Source organism: Pavona decussata, unplaced genomic scaffold (genome assembly GCF_977016875.1).
Source record: "Pavona decussata unplaced genomic scaffold, jaPavDecu1.1 SCAFFOLD_114, whole genome shotgun sequence".
Classification (NCBI taxonomy): Eukaryota; Metazoa; Cnidaria; class Anthozoa; order Scleractinia; family Agariciidae; genus Pavona; species Pavona decussata.
The window spans coordinates 1,330,001-1,346,045 of NW_028145528.1; the positions used below are offsets into that span (position 1 = coordinate 1,330,001).

At 38.2% G+C, this 16,045-nt stretch overlaps 1 long non-coding RNA gene across 2 annotated transcripts in view; it reads left to right on the forward strand.

Moving 5' to 3' along the window:
• The window catches only part of LOC146470077 (uncharacterized), a 4,801-nt gene extending 721 nt beyond the window's left edge, over positions 1-4,080 (forward strand). Inside the window, exons 2-5 of one of the 2 annotated variants that reach the window (XR_014867008.1) lie at positions 1,219-1,302; positions 3,023-3,077; positions 3,208-3,273; positions 3,528-4,080. This is a non-coding gene — a long non-coding RNA (uncharacterized LOC146470077). Of the gene's footprint in view, positions 1-1,218; positions 1,303-3,022; positions 3,078-3,207 lie in introns of both variants that reach the window. The other variant, XR_014867007.1, reaches the window with a different exon arrangement.
• Positions 4,081-16,045: the final 11,965 nt, after the last annotated feature.

The window sequence follows — 16,045 nt, forward strand, 5'->3', positions numbered from 1 at the left end:
AGCATCCAGTCCTGTTTTGAACTTTCCATACATTTCCCTGTATTTTTTTCCCGCGAGCTATTTTTAGAACAGTTCGCGGCTGGTTCACTTTACAGACAAATGTATGGAAAATTCAAAACACGACTGGACGCTTTCTGGCACAGCTACATCCCTCTAAATTTTTTTCTAAAAATCTTTTTCCCAGTGCCAAAAGTTTCCAATTCATGAATTTTTCAGAAGCGATGTTTTATGAAAATTATTCGACATCAGATTTCCATACAAACACTGTTATTTCACGGCTGTTTGCCTACTCGTAAAAATGGCGTCGAAAACCGTGATAAGGCCTATTGGTAATAGACAACCCCGTATTTGCAGTAAAAATACACAACTTTCGAGGTAAAAATAATACTCCTTGGGTCTAAAACGGTTAGAATTTCTAATTATTGAATACATACTGCTGGTTACCAAAAACTATTAAAACTTTTCCAAAAAACAAACTTGAAAGTAAAAATTTGGATAATTTTGCTGAAAATTAATTTAATGCTTGCATCAAAATGGGTGAATTTGATCCGCTTGCGAGAAAATGTGCCAGGGTGCATTCTGTGTATGTCCCATGCCAAAGATGTGCCGAGAGTTTCCAACTTCCATGCCAAATGGCCACCAAAGTAGCTACTCTGGGAAAATGTTATGCTGACTACCTGTACATTCTAAATCCTATACTGGGAGAGAAATCCTGGATATTTTTGGACAAAAACTGTTCATTTGAACTAGGGAAGTTTTCAAGAGGCTACAAGTGTAATTTTTCGTCAGGCCATTAAGCCTACGGAGTTTGCTCATGGTCAGGTCAAGTTCGAGCCCAGGTCAAGTTCTAGTCAAAAGTCAAGTTCGAGTCAGATTCCGTTTCTTCTGTTGGACTGATGAGATTAAATGATAGCCAGTGAAACATGTAGCGCCCAAAATTATCGCATTAAGTCCAGCAAACATGTTGCACAATAATTAAATAACCAAGAAATGCTCAAGTTGGAGCTGATTTCATTTTGCAAATACCAAACAACAATATTTTGGCCGCTCATTTTCGAGCATGGTATTTTCACAGTTAAATGTTAGCCTCTTAGCCAGTTGAAACATTGGAATTGATGCAGTGGTAACTGTAACAAGCAAACTTATTTCCTAAGCAATGTACTAAGGAGGAGGCTAATTATATGCTAACATGTCATCAATTTTCATGTTTGGTTCAAGGCCTTGCATGTTAAATGAAACCTAGAGGATGAAACATCTCCGCGAGTTGATAGAAAAGACCAGGAATGCAAATGTTATGAAAAGGTAAACATGCCAAAGATTGTGCATTTCTTTACAATAACACTGTGGTTGAAAACTTCACTGTCCATAAATAAGGATAGTGCCTACTTTTGTTACTGTGCACATGCTCTGCGCATCTCGAGATACTCGGGTTTCGTATGGGTGCTGCCTACTAATACTCAGATATTTTTGCGTGGTTTAAAACTATGCGGAGAAAGCAGAACTTAGCAAGTGCTTTTGGTATCCGAAAAGAAATTGGGGGTAACCATGCATTTTTCAGAGATAGTAAAGCTTCAATTTGGAAAAAAACGTCATACAGTACTGTGCAAAAGTAATGAGAGCAAAATTCGTCAATATTTGTCCTTTGTTCTCACGAATTTTCAAGGAAATTTCGAACAATACTTCGCGATCTTTCTTCGAAAATTCGAAGAACTTTCCAAGAAATGTTGTGTGGAAATCAAAAATTCGAAAAAGCTAACCAAACTTCGATGAAACGAAGTTTCGAATGAGTGAAACAGCGAAGAATTTTCGCATAAGCGAGAGGAAACATCGAGGAATTTTTGAAGAAATGAAAGGAACATGGAAATTTTGTGACGTACGGACAGTAAGATAAACATTACACTCTATCACCCGAAGCCTACGCTGTGACATGCATGAACTGTATTCGTTTTCATTTTACCGCGCATGTTTCTTTTGCTCTACTGTAGGAAATTTTTTTGCGACATACATACATGTAGAGGTAAACTTCACATCGGCTAAAAACATCATTTTAGTTGAATGTGATTTAATCTGACAAAAGATCGTGACTTTCAAATCTTTGTTGACTCAAATACCGCAAAATGCGGAGAATTATGTAAAGGTTTCAAATTTGGGTTCAGAACAAGGATGCGCATAAACATTGACGGGGATGTGGGGCACTTAATCTGGTAGATGTTATTAAAAGGGATACAAACAAAAAGCGCTGAAGCACTGTTCCTTCCACCACGTGCGACGGCACAAGAAAGCAATTGTGAAGTGAATGGCCGACTGTGCGTTGTCAATTTTACCACCTGCAACGGCAAATTTATCCAGTGGACTTTCTATTTCTGTTCTGGGTAAATGTTTTCTCATATCGAAGTTTGCCAAACACGTTGGTAAGATGTGGAATCCTCCTCAGATAAACCGGAATAAAACAAACTGTGTGACATTTTGTTTACATTCATGTGAGCGATCGTATGGTGCCCAGACTTCTCTCTTGAACTACGGTTGCCATGATTACATATCCATCTATTGTTGTCGAAATGAAACCTCAAGTGAATTGAATATATTACTGTAGCCTAAAGCGTCATTTTAAGAGAATTGTTTGCCGAAAATTCGATACCTTTCTCTCGAAAAATCGAATTCCTCTTCGAAAATTCAAGACTGACCGTCTGAAATTTCGAAACGCCGCTCGAAATTCGTTAGAATTTTCGAGTTGTATTTCGCTGACAAGGCCGTAATTTCGAGCATGTCAAAACAATAGCGGCTTCGAAAATTCGCAGAACATTAGTTCAAGTTTTGTGTCCTTGCACAGTACTGTACATTGCTTTGTATTGTACTGCTTAAGTATCTCTTAAAAATACATGGTTACCCCCGATTTTCTTTTTGGATTCCAATAGCCCTTGCTAAGATCTACTTTTCCCGCATAGTCATAAACCGTGTAAAAATACTAAATGGTATTAGTAGGCACTGTCCTTAACTGTTTTTTTTTTCTCATCTATTTTAGAACACAGACGTTACTCCAAGGACCAATGTAAGTAGCCAGGCTGGGAATTGCTAGTGTAAGTCAAAACTTTTGTTTCTCGCTTAGGTTTTGTATAGAAAGTGGGATTACTATTTTGTTTGTGCAAGAAATTAAAAAAATCAAATAAAAATATAACAGTAATAAGGTAAACTTGTATTTACCTACAGGTGGGGGAGCTGATCAGAGGACTGGAGCAAGCGAGATTCGTCAAACCACATCAACAAAATGTGAAGGTAGAGGCTTAAAACACCAGCATATGCAGTAAAGAATTCACAATTCAGCAATAATTTTATTGTTTTATTTTCTTGAAGTTAAGGTTAGCTTTGCAAATGTGTTTCCTGTAATGTAAACACTGATGCAAATCATGTTTTTTTTAGTCTACTAAAAGTGTTCGCATATTATATAGCAAACTTGTGCCAAATACAATCCATTAGCTCATTTGCTTTACGTAAATGAAAAGTTTATTTAGATAAGCCTTTTTTTACAGGGAATGCATACAAGTTTTGCTTTGAGGCAGGCAACATGCAAGTGATGAAAAGGGATTGCAAGTCAATTTTAAACAATTTTTTTGGCCATAAAGAGCATGTTTTTCAAAAACTGTTCAATACGAAGAATCAGACAATAATATTAGAATATTATTTTAGTTTAACTTCACAATCAAAGCTGTAATTTTTTGGTGGGGTTGATTCCCAGAAGAGCTTAAACATTAATAAGAAAGTCTGCAGCTTAAATGATGGTTTGAGTTGTCGGCTTGCTCCTCACTTTGATATTAAAACCACAAGCTGGGCAAAAACTTATGTAAAACAGTAATACGCTTGAATCAAACCAAAATGTGTTGCTTCTTTGTGCAAAACATCGGCAAATCACATAGTACAAAGCATACATCACCTCGTACCCAGATCTAACTTGTCCATGTACAAAAGGTATGCAAACACAAAGAAAACTAGACCCAAAATGTTGACTCATTGCCACAACGGCAAAAGTGCTTTACAGGATCAACCGTGAAAGTTCAACTGACCATACAAATAAACTGTATTTTAATATGCACCATGCCCAGTTGTCCAGAAGCCAACTAACACTAATCCATGTTTAAAAATTAATGATGTTATTCATTAAAACTGTTTTTAAGAGTTAATTTAAACTAGTGGTAAAGAAAAATCTGTATAAACTAAGGAACAAAACACTTTTTGAAGAGTCTTCTCTGATTAGTAATTTAACACAAATCAACAGTTGTTGAAACTACAATTGGGCTTACTAAGGGTTAGTCAAGTGATTCCAGTTTATTGACAAAGCTTTCTCCAAAATATACCCTTCAGTTTTGACTTTGATGTTTCTTTATTGCTTATGTCGAAAATGGAGGTTGGGTGCTCGGAGCCAGGTAGAACACCCCATAAGCCTGCCATACCGGCAACCCAGCCGTGAGCCCTGCCCCAACCCCAACACCTGTCACAGAGACTAGAAGCTCAGTGGAAAACAATAAGTAAATAAGATATGGAACTTACCCTAACTCTTACCCAACCCCCAATCCCAGACAATAACAAATTAACACTACTGGGAGGGTAGGGAGGGAAAGAAAAACCCTACAAAATGCGATAAACCTACCACACAATGAAAAACGCTGAGTAGAGTGAAATTCCAAGCAAGCAAGCAAAGGTGCATGCCTAAACCGCAAGAGAATACTGCTGACCACGCAACTGCCTGGGGACCTGAACCAGGCCCAAGCAGTAAATAAATGCAACAACAAACGCCCAAATGTTAATGCGCCACCAAACAATGCCATGGTTGCGAGTCAGCATCCACTGAACCAGGTCTGCAATAGCGCTGAAGATGTAGGGTGCTGAACGCAGACCAAATGGGAGAGCCATGTTGATGTAGTATTTGCCATGCCAAACCATTCCTAAGAGTGGACTATCCTGGGGATGGGCAACCACATTGTGATAGGCGCTCACCACATTGAACTTGGCCATAGAGTTCCTCAGCCCCGAGCCATAATGCCTTCTATAAAGGAGTCAACTGCGTCATACTGAGCTGAAAAGGGGGGCTTCAAAATGCCGTCATTTAACTGTGATCCACTGGCGAAGAGAGATCCAAGATGAGTTGCCATTTACCCAGGTGGTTGCTTTTCGGGATGACTCCAAAACCGCTGATGTGCAAGTCAGGAAAAGGAGGAGAAGTAAAGGGGCCCGCAACTCTTCCATGTGAAACCTCTGTCGTAAGGTAAGCATCTATGACCGATGGGTGGACAAGGGCAGATCACATGTTAGAAGAGCCTGACTGCAGGGAGACTGATGAGGTCTCAAAGCCATCATCTGATGAGTCAGTGCTAGCTTAATACCCTGTTGTCACTCTGAACCAGAATACAGCTTTTGGTCATCAATAAAGAAGGAGTAGGAGATGTCTATGTCCACTGGTTTAGTCATCCTGTATCCTTGTAGAGTTCGTAGTAATAATAATAATAATAATAATAATAATAATAATAATAATAATAATAATAATAATAATAATAATGGTTTATTGCAAAGTATCCAACAAAATGAAGTTCTTCATCTACAATATCTACACTATAAATCAACTCCAAATAAAATAAAATAAAAAGAAAGAATATTTACATATGAACAATTGTATTTACTGCTTAAAGTTCCTTACATGAAAGATGTCTCTTCACACTACGACAAAAAGAGTTATACTCAGTTATGTTTCCATAGGATTAATGCACAAAGTTATGATGAAAAGTAGTGGGCATAGGGTATCATCTTGGTAAATTCCTCGCTTAAACTGGATGGGATCTGTCAGTCTTCACCAACTTGGGTTGTTCCTCTAAGACTGGTCTTTCATTGGCGTGATAGCTTTACTATGGTTTTTTTTAATGGCGTTTGGAATTTTATGCAGCTCAAGAGTTCTTATTAACCAATTATGGCTCACACTATTGTAGGCCTTGGCCACATCCATCCATGTACAGTTCAAATTCTTTTTTCTCATGCGACATTCTTCCAAAGCCATGGCATCGATCAACAAACTATCAAGCAGCCCACCAATTGCTGCCGCATCCTTGCGAAAGGCAAGATCGTTCTCCAGCCAAGCTCTACTGGGTGATTGCCAAGCAATTTGTATGATGAGTAATTTATATTTAGTGAGGTCTGGCCAACGATGGAGATGGGTTGTACACATCACCACCTGAAAAATAGTAAAGGCCTCGGTCCAGGTCAATATGTCCTGTATTTCAACCACACGACACTTTTTAGAGACCACCAACTTGCCGTCCAAAAAGGTGTGCGGCTCTTGTTCTGCCATCCACTTTTTTTTAAATCAATTTTTATTAGATTTACATAACATACTATTTAAAATAATTACAATATTTACAGTACTAACAATACTTACTATGCTTACAACACTTGGTAGCACAGAAAAATAATACAGAATGCAAAGGACTTAACTAAAGAATACCAGCATCTACTTACAATGGGGTTACAATAGATTACAATGATATGTTACTTGCAAAAAAAAAAAAGAAAAAAAAAACATGACAAAACTAATCCATCAAAGTATGTAGTTAGGGTGCCTAAGAGATTTCAAAATTACGAAGCGATTTGCTCGCTGTGGCTATTACACATAGAAGGTCTAGTTTGTTTTTCAGGCGTAAAAGAAAGCGTTCAAAGCTCAACCTATCATTGCAGATACTCGTTGCACAAAATAAGCTGGCGCGGGTTGGTAGAATGTTATGAACTATTTTGAACTGGAAAGCAATAAGCTTTACTTCTTTTGTGACAAGGAAAGGGAGTAAGTAAACATTATGAACATGAAAACTTTCCCCCATTATGAAAGTCAGCTAAAGAGGAAAAGTCAAGATTTTCATTTACGCAGTCTTTGACTTGTACTTGCCACGGGGAGTCAGGCAGTCTGGTTGATGTCACGGGTTCTTGTTTAGATCTGGTTTAGACCTGGGTCCTACTAGTTGGCAGGGGTGAAATGCTCGTATTGTTTGTTCTACTAGCTTATCCGCTTTCGGCCACCACACTTTTTCTCGCAGCCTCGCTTTAGTCCGGACCATTTCTTGGTGTCCTTCATGAGCCAACATGATTGTGTGCTTTTGAAGGCTCTCCGGGATGACAATATGACGACTTCCTCTCATCGCCACCTGTCCTATCAACCACAATTCTTCCTTTATAGCTTTGTAAACTGTGCCTTGTAACTGGCTCTAATCATCTGTCAATCATGACAGCTTGGCGTACCAACTATAACGTTGGGTCATTCTCTGAAGCAATTTCTACTTGCTTCGGTACTAAGGCAGCTGTACAGCCTGACTTGCCACGCTACAGGCAAATTCTTCTGTAGCTTGCGTATCGTGTTCTTGGGTCTCACCAACTGAGAGGCAGCTAAGGACATCTGCAGCATTGTCTTTGCCTTGTATGTGTGTCAACTTGTACTGGAACTGCTGCAGGTACAGGAGCCACCGTTCTATGTGCACTGATGGGGGCTTTGACTTTGCTCTGAGTACAATGACCAGGGGCTTGTGATCAGCACATTCACCTACCACATACCTTCCTGGCACATTCCAAATTCAGTATAGAGGATGTGGTGACAAATCAGAAATGCTCTGTGGCCGAGATACCGGCTCCACGTTGCAAGTCTGTTAGTTCCCAGTCTCTCAACTGCTCTTTATTGTATTCAATATGGTGGAAAAGGGCCTATTTTGAGGGATTTTGTTGTCTGATAAAAACAAAACGAAACGTGAATAGACATGCATAAATTTTCAAAATTCATTAAAACTGTGTAAGGGTGATATGCACTTTAAAATCAGTACAAGCCTCCAGCCAAAATAAAGGGACCCTATCTATTTAGGGTTTCCAACATTCTGGGTAAGTTGATTTACTTGTGGTGAAAAATAGCACCCACTGGGCTACAGTGTAGTGCTAGAGTACAGCCTTGTAATGTTGTGTTTGCTTTCTGTGAAATGCTTGTAACTATTAAATAGTTTTTTCAACCCATTGTTGATCACTAGAAAAATTCCAGTTAAAATTATTTCTAAATTAAGGCACCATTAATACGTTAATTGAAACATGGCTGATGAAAATGAAGTGGTCAAAATGTCTTAACAGAAAAAACACTGTACCATGTTTCTACAAATCTGTAGATTTGTCAAGTGAGCATAGGATGGGCCTCTACACTCAATATGTTTTGGATCTGTAACACAATATTGTTGCAGTTCGTCCACTGGGTGGGCAAAAAAGAAATACAAATAAATCAAAACACAATAGGGTTTATTATTACTTGCAAGCATGTTTACAGTAATAATGATTATTTATAATAACATTAGTACAACTTGTTGACATTTCTTCTGGACCTTAGGTAACAATTAACAATATTAATAAAGGTATCAAATTTGTTACTTTCAAATTAACATTGAAAAAGAGAAAAACAAAATCTTGGATAAGGTCACATGGTTTATAGTGAATAAAAAAGTATGTTTTACAGAAAAATGGGTAAAGAAAAGTCTCTTAATGTTTTCAGCCACTTGCATTTCAATGGTGGATTTTCTTGTGGTTTAAATCTAGTTCTTTTGAATGAAAATCCTCTTTTTGAACATGAAAACTTTCCCAAAACATCCTTAACACCTTTGGCCCAACATTTGGAGCAGTCAAAGTTTTGGCACGTTTTGGCACTGTTCGATGAAGCTGCATGACAAAACATTAAAGCTATGACAGGCTCAGATTGACACAAAAATCAGACAATTATTTTGTCTTAAATGATTTCCCGTGTTTACATCCAGTATTGATCAATGCAGCATACATTTGAAATCAAAGGGCCTTGTAATAATAATAACAACACAAGCTTCTAAAGACAAACTCAGCACTTGGGCATTTTCGGCCAAAAACATGACCGTATCTTTGTGTCTTAGTAGTATTCCCTAGATGGATAAGAATGCATGTTCATGCTTTCATGAGCAACAGGCATGCCTTGCTGATAGCTGTGATTTGTTTCATTTGAACTATAAGAACTCAAACTTGGAGCTGGGCTGTATCTACCATGTGCATGATATTGAGAGGGAGTAGCACTAGCAGCCTCCAATTTGTCACTCTCTTCTATCTGAAATAAAATATCGCCAATACACTTTGCCCTGGGAAATTTAAGTGCATTTAATTTTGACAAAGTTAAGTGCACATAATTTGCAAATGCTGCAACTTCATTATTTTCAACTAATGTGTTTTGCCCGTTACTTGTTTCAGGTTCTTTCAGTGCTAACACAGCTTCTGAAAACAATTCCAGTTTTCTGTCCTCACGGTTATCCCTTTGCTGCTGCTTAGAAGCTTTAACTCTGGGTTTTGAGGGCCCTGTGATTGAACTGACAGTTTCATCAGTGTCATCACAGATCACAGTTACATACTTCAGTAGCTCATAAAATTCCCATGATGGCTAATGTAAATGTCTGCTGTTCCAACACCTGATGGTTTAACAGATGCTTTTGCATGCTCTTGCTTAAATCTCCTCAGAAGCTCTTTTCACTTCTTCGCGATGTCTTCAGCATCATATTTGTCATCGAGTTCTTTACCAAGAATGTCAAACAGCAAATCCTTATAGCCCACTTTGAAAAAGAGTGATGGCCTGGGTCGAGAGTAGCTGCCCAAGCGATTGTGGGAAGGTTTGGGGGACGTTGGCTATTATCTTCGCATTTTTGCGTCCCCCCAAACAATCCCACAATCACTTGGGCAGTTACTCTCGACCCAGGCCATCACTCATTTTCAAAGTGGGCTATTGCTCTGCTGGTGGTATTCTGTTCAGTTATGATTCCATAGGCATTTATTCCCCTGGTAGAAGGTGATGAGAATTTCTGCAACACAAATACACATGTTGGGTCTAACATGATGCCCTCAAGTTTAAAGTATTGTTTTTCATTGAAACAACTCAATATTTGACTTAAGGGTACTTCCTGGGTTCGATAGGTTGAAAAAGTGAAAAAACATTTTTTTCGACCAAATAGAATTTGGGGATTTTATCTAGGATTAACTGAAAAAAAAAAATTGAAAAATATTAAAAAAGCGCGAGATATTTAGGAAAACGTATTCCCATATAAAAGTAAATAAATAAAAAAGGTGTCATAATCTTCCTAGTGCGAGACGCCCCAGAGGAGTTTTCGCGGCAAAACGCTTCATCCGGGAGCTCTTATTTCAGAAATAAGCATATTTTGTTTACATCTCGCCTGCAAAAAATTTCTCACTTCGAATTTTATATTCTTCGCGCTTCCCACATGGAAAAGACATCAAAAATTGAAAAGAGCCTGTGGATAATTAAGATCCCGGAAGAAGCCAGGGCCTAAGAAAAAGGGAAAGATAGGTTTCAGCGAAGATCGAAAACGTGATCTTGCAGAGAGCAACAAAGGCTCTTGGTTCGACCAAGAAACTCTAGTCGACGTTGAAGGTTCTGTCGAAGGTGATCACGAAGAACTGGAGCAGCGGCCTTCAAATTTATCCACTGTTATTGGATCAAGAACACAGAGGTCGATTGCCGTGCAAAAGTCCTGCAGGGTAACTTTGCAAGCGTCCTGTGAAAATATCAAATATCATATTCTGCATCCTCTGGGCCGATTTCTTTCTTCTTCAGCGAGATAAAACCAAATAACGTTTAACTGCGCGTTTGTAATGAAACATTGGCATAAAATCAGCAGAATTAGACCGATGAAATAGAACTCGCCAGAAGCGCATGAGCCCACGTGTAATACTGGAGATAACGCGTTCTGTGTGGCCCTTTCTCTCGCTTTTCGCTCCGCTCCACGCTATCTAAAAGATTTCTTACAAAGAAATCACCATCGCACCTAAATAACAGTCAAAATGCGATTTTCTTTCATTATACATTTCCTTTGATACGAAATGAATAATCGCTTTAGCTTGAAGCGTAAATTACATTACACGCAATCAAAACGAACAATCTACCCAATAGATATCAGTGCACTCCTCAAACTCTCCGCTGACGCGCTTTCGGTTTCGTTAGCCTTAATTTTCCCCGTTTTCCTGGTTGATTTTTACGTTTTACTTTCGCCACTTTCTCCATCTCGCTCGATCACAACAGCGGAGTCTAAAACGTGTCTGCAACGCGATACTTTTTCCGCGAAATTCTGTGCTATTGTTGTTGACGCCATGGGGTCCTGTTGCTCGATTGACTCGCCACGTAATGAGGTGTCATAATCTCCTGTGGAGGCTTGTTTTTCTTGCAAACCTTTTTCGAGCGAAAACTCGCACTTGAATTTTGGCAGAGTATGTCGACTTTGAACGAATTGATAGGATATGTAGTTTTGACGGACTGTCGTGAAATTTGGCCAGAAGATTCGATGGATAATGGCAAACAAAAAGGTGTCAGGGAATTTTGATTTTCAAAATATTTTTTCCGTGGCGACTGTTTTCGCAACACGCCTCAAATATTTTTTGCTACTCAAACTTTAGACGTGGATATCTAAATAACCAATGAGAATTTCGAAAAAGCCTGACACCTTTTTGTTGATTGATGCCTTGTGAATAACACTGTGCAGCGATTTCGTTCTTCGCGCGGCGTTCGATAACCGATTAATTCAATGGAACGACCATCGGTCGATTCGAAGTTCTACTGGTTCTTGGCACTTAAAAAAGGAAAAGATCGCTGAATTATATTTTTTATAGGAAACTACATTTATTAAGCTTTATAATGATATATAGTTTGTTGGAGGTTTATTAAAACTCGCGCGCGTACGAATTTTTTTCCAAAGGACACCCGCGAACCCAGGAAGTATCCTTAACCTCTGTGAAAATGACCCATTTTCCTCAGGGGAGATTCTTTGTAAGGCACTTACTGGTCACAGTAGTTAATATCAACTTTTTAGATTTCTTTAAAGTTTGGATTCGAAAATTTTAACATCATTTTTACTCCTACTAAGAAACCAATATTATACTACCTTTCAAGGTAACTGCTTAGAAGTAATATATAATAATCAGCTTCATCTTAGCAATTACTACATGAAGCTAGTGCTATTTAAGCCGGTACAAATTCAGCCCAGTACTTTACACAAGAGTGGTGTGAAAAGTGCCCAATATGCCATGCTAATATGAACTCAGATTAGCAAAAGTTCAGACGATGAGATCAGTTTACATACAAATATGTGTTTCCAATTTCATGAGAGTGGTTCAAACACTTGTTTCAAAATGAAAAATCTCAGACCAGCATGAATTATTATGTAATTATATGGGTAAAACCACTGCATTGGTCTGCCTTTGGACCAGACTGACTCCGATTTGTGTCGGTTTGGTTCAAAGAATGTGTCAAACTGGGCCAAGGTAAAGTTTGAACTGGTCTAACATGATCAAAAAGAAAGGTTGCTATGGGAGGTAATCTGAACTTAGCTCAGTCTGTCAGTTCTGTACCAGTCTCTCATAATCACCGCCTACGTGTATGAGGGAGTCTCTTCTCATACGTTTAATTTCTGACACTCTCTTGAGTCTAGTTCCCGAGCAGCGGCTAGTAACCGAGCTTATTCTTCCTCAACGATGACTTATCTATGTTTCATCACTGAATAGGAGATAAAAACAGCCAGAAATGACCAAAACTTTGAAAAAATACAGCAACAGTACCTGGAACGGTGGCTCTGTATTCTTCAGTTATGACAAAAAAACGCTTGTCCACTCAGTGTACATAAAAATAATATTTGAACAGTTCAGATTTACCTGTATCTTGGTTGCTCCATGCTATCTCACTTCCCTTTTCCTCTGCAGCAACACTTTCTCTCAGAAGCAATAAATCAGACCAATATGCCCACTTGATATTATCATGCTCCGACTTCCTTTTAAAATACCTAAGAGCACAGCTTCTTAGACCATGCCCACATTTTTTGATCTCATTCATGGTTTGAGGAGGAGTCTTCTCAAACTTTGCAACAAGAGGTGTTAATACTTTGTTGATTTTGGTCCTGTTTCCATAATATTTTTGATTCTTGTCCCACAGTAATCGATGTGCCTTATAAAATTCTATTAGCATTCGTGTATTGCTAACACTCCAAGCACTATCTTCCGCTTCAGTGGACTACAATACAATACAATACAATACGATACAATACAATACAATACAATACTTTATTGACACTCCCCTGGTGGGGCTTTTCAGTGACAATGCAATAAACAATACAAACATACCTATAAGAATTAATTATGTAATAGATATTATCACTACATACTATACAATTATAATAAAATGAATACTAATAAGATACTAAATACTATCATGACGTACTATTAACAAAAAAATCCGTAATCAATTTATTTTTCAGGTAAAATTTAAACGTAGAAATCGACTGTTTAATTTCCACCTCAACCTCAACCTCAACCTCACTGTTGGGCGCCGCTGTCTTGAAACGGAGTCCGTAAGGGGTTATGGGACCGAAAATACTGATCGGCGATTGGTTTATTTTCACTTGGCTGCAAGGGACTTGTCCCACGAACATTTCACATGCAAGGAGCAGCATAATTTGCATTTTTACTGCTTATTTATGCCTTCATTTATGTTACAGTTTGACAAAACAATATCTGGAGTAGAACCTACATCTGAATAATAATTTGCACAAAGTAACGGTAAATTAACCTTCAGCAGTCTGACTGCAGAACCAAAAGTGGTTCGCAATTGCATCAATCTATTCCTTTAGGTCAGAGCCCCCTTTGATGTTTGCAACCTGTGGTAAGAATAAAGCTCATAAGTAAATGTATTAACACCCACTTCAGTGGGATTTTGATACAATCTAACAACCTAGACCACTTTTAAAGCAACAAACAATATATATTGTGGAGGGCCTTAATTTCTTTGCCTTGTGCCATACAGTGTGTCCATCGAATGGCAGAGGTTCATCAATTGTGAAACTTTTCTGCGGACAAATAATATTATTAATAACTTCCTGGCAATAACAAATTGACCTCAAATTATAAGAAGAATTGTTTGATGGCCCTTTTCAAAAACAAAAAATCAGCTGATGGTGGTCACACTTGTGATGTTTACTTGCAAAACATATGTAAAATACTGGGTAACTTTAAAGGTCTTTAAAATCCTTGGGGGATCAGCATTTAATTTGCTTGTTTCAGTTTCCAAAGAGCATTTGTATTTTAGTAGCAAACATGACAAGAGCACGAAAGTAGACAGCTGCAAAGCCATCTGATTATATGATACAACTAAACAAATGAAACAAGCAGGTTAATTCCTGTAATCGTATCATAAGAATACACAACAATTCACTCCATATTGGATGTCATGTATGTCACATTGAGGTTATCACACAGAACAAACTGTAAATTCTTGGTTACGTACTTGCTCATTTCATGTGTAGATCTCTCCATCTATGAATAATCAAGTTGATGAATACGATCCTTCCTTCTGGATCACTGAAATGGCTGGTGACGGATAGATCATAAGAAGGGTTAATCAGAATACAAACTCCTTTCTGATGATTGGTCCCATTCATTTTTCCACTCTACTTCATCTTTTGGTTCAGAGTATGTTTCTTTTAGGAGATAAAATAAACATTTTTGGCTCTTCAAATAACTGAAAATACTTCTTCTTTTAAGTTGGCTTTTCAGGCCTCTCACGTTCAAAGAAAGTAAACTGCAGTTAGATAAATCTAACATGTCGGAGAAAAAAACCCACAATATTATATCAACACATAAAACACAGGTACACAAACAACCCAATAATAGGACTACTTTGCAGAACACGCAAATTGATAACAATATCTGATAGCTTGGGGTCGGAACAGTTACCCAAAGAAGCTTGATCGATACAGGGAGAAACATAAGTGCTAGGATAACAAACGATATAGACAGAAATAACCTTTCTAGCTGTTCTTTTGAAAGTCAACGAGAAATAATAAAAGCGTATGTTACTAATTATTTAGATCATTTAAACTTATCTAGATCAGCCTCTTCTTGGATTTGGATGGTTTTGGTACCTTCAGCAACACGCAGAAAAATTTTGCCGTCCATGTCCAGACTCGGTGGTAGGATTTTTGCTTTTTAAGCCGTCGAACTTTAGCCAGAAGTTCCTTTCTTCTCGCTGTAAGGTTTTCATTGATGGAAATACTGCGAGTGGAGCCCTTGCCAGGTAGAATACTGGTGAAATATTCCTCGTGCAACTTGAATCGAGCTTGATAGAATTCTTGCTTGCTACTGTGTGATGAGAAACACGCAATGATGGGCTTTATTGCTGGTGGTTTTCTGTTTAAGGAATGAACAATGTCGATATCCTGACCTCGAATATCAACATCCAATTTACTCGCCAATGACGTGATTACATCTTTTAAATTTTCATCGCACTTTTCTGGAATTCCATGGATCTCCACGTTATATTTTCTGGTGTACTGCTCCAATGAGTCTAGATTATGCTCGAGGTCACAAGCCCTGTCCTCTAGTTGGGTAATGAAATCTTCCTGATCTTTTAAGTCTTTCTCATACCTTTTAAGTGTAACTGCAATGTTGTCAACTGTTTGCTTTAGGCTAGCGATCTGTGTGTGGCTGATTTGTAAAGAAGATTTCAGAAATTGGGGATGCCTTTGAGGCATTGGGACATTGTGATGGTGATTGAAATCGCATAAAGGAGGAACAAGGCCGAACAGAGTATGCTATGTAAGCCTCACTGGTTAAGCAGTTAACTGCATCAAATTGCCAGTGCAAGAAAATTTTGAGAAAAATTGGTTGTCAATTAAATGTCAGCAAAGTGAAGTAACAAGTATAACTAATTTTACAAAAAATGTTCAGCTGGGATGGACCCACAGTCGTGACCAAAAGAACTCCATCCAAACGTGAGTCAGTGACAACTATGAATAATTAGCACATGCGTAGGATAATGCATTGACCATCTGTAGGTTCATGAAGAACCAAAAAATACTTCCGTCATTTACATGAAGTGGGTTTCAGGGAGGTAATAACTTCTGTATGGCCATTTGCATCCTTGCTGTTCATTCCAGTGTTGTGAACTTTCACAACTTTAGATTTTTGCACAGCTTCCTGTTAC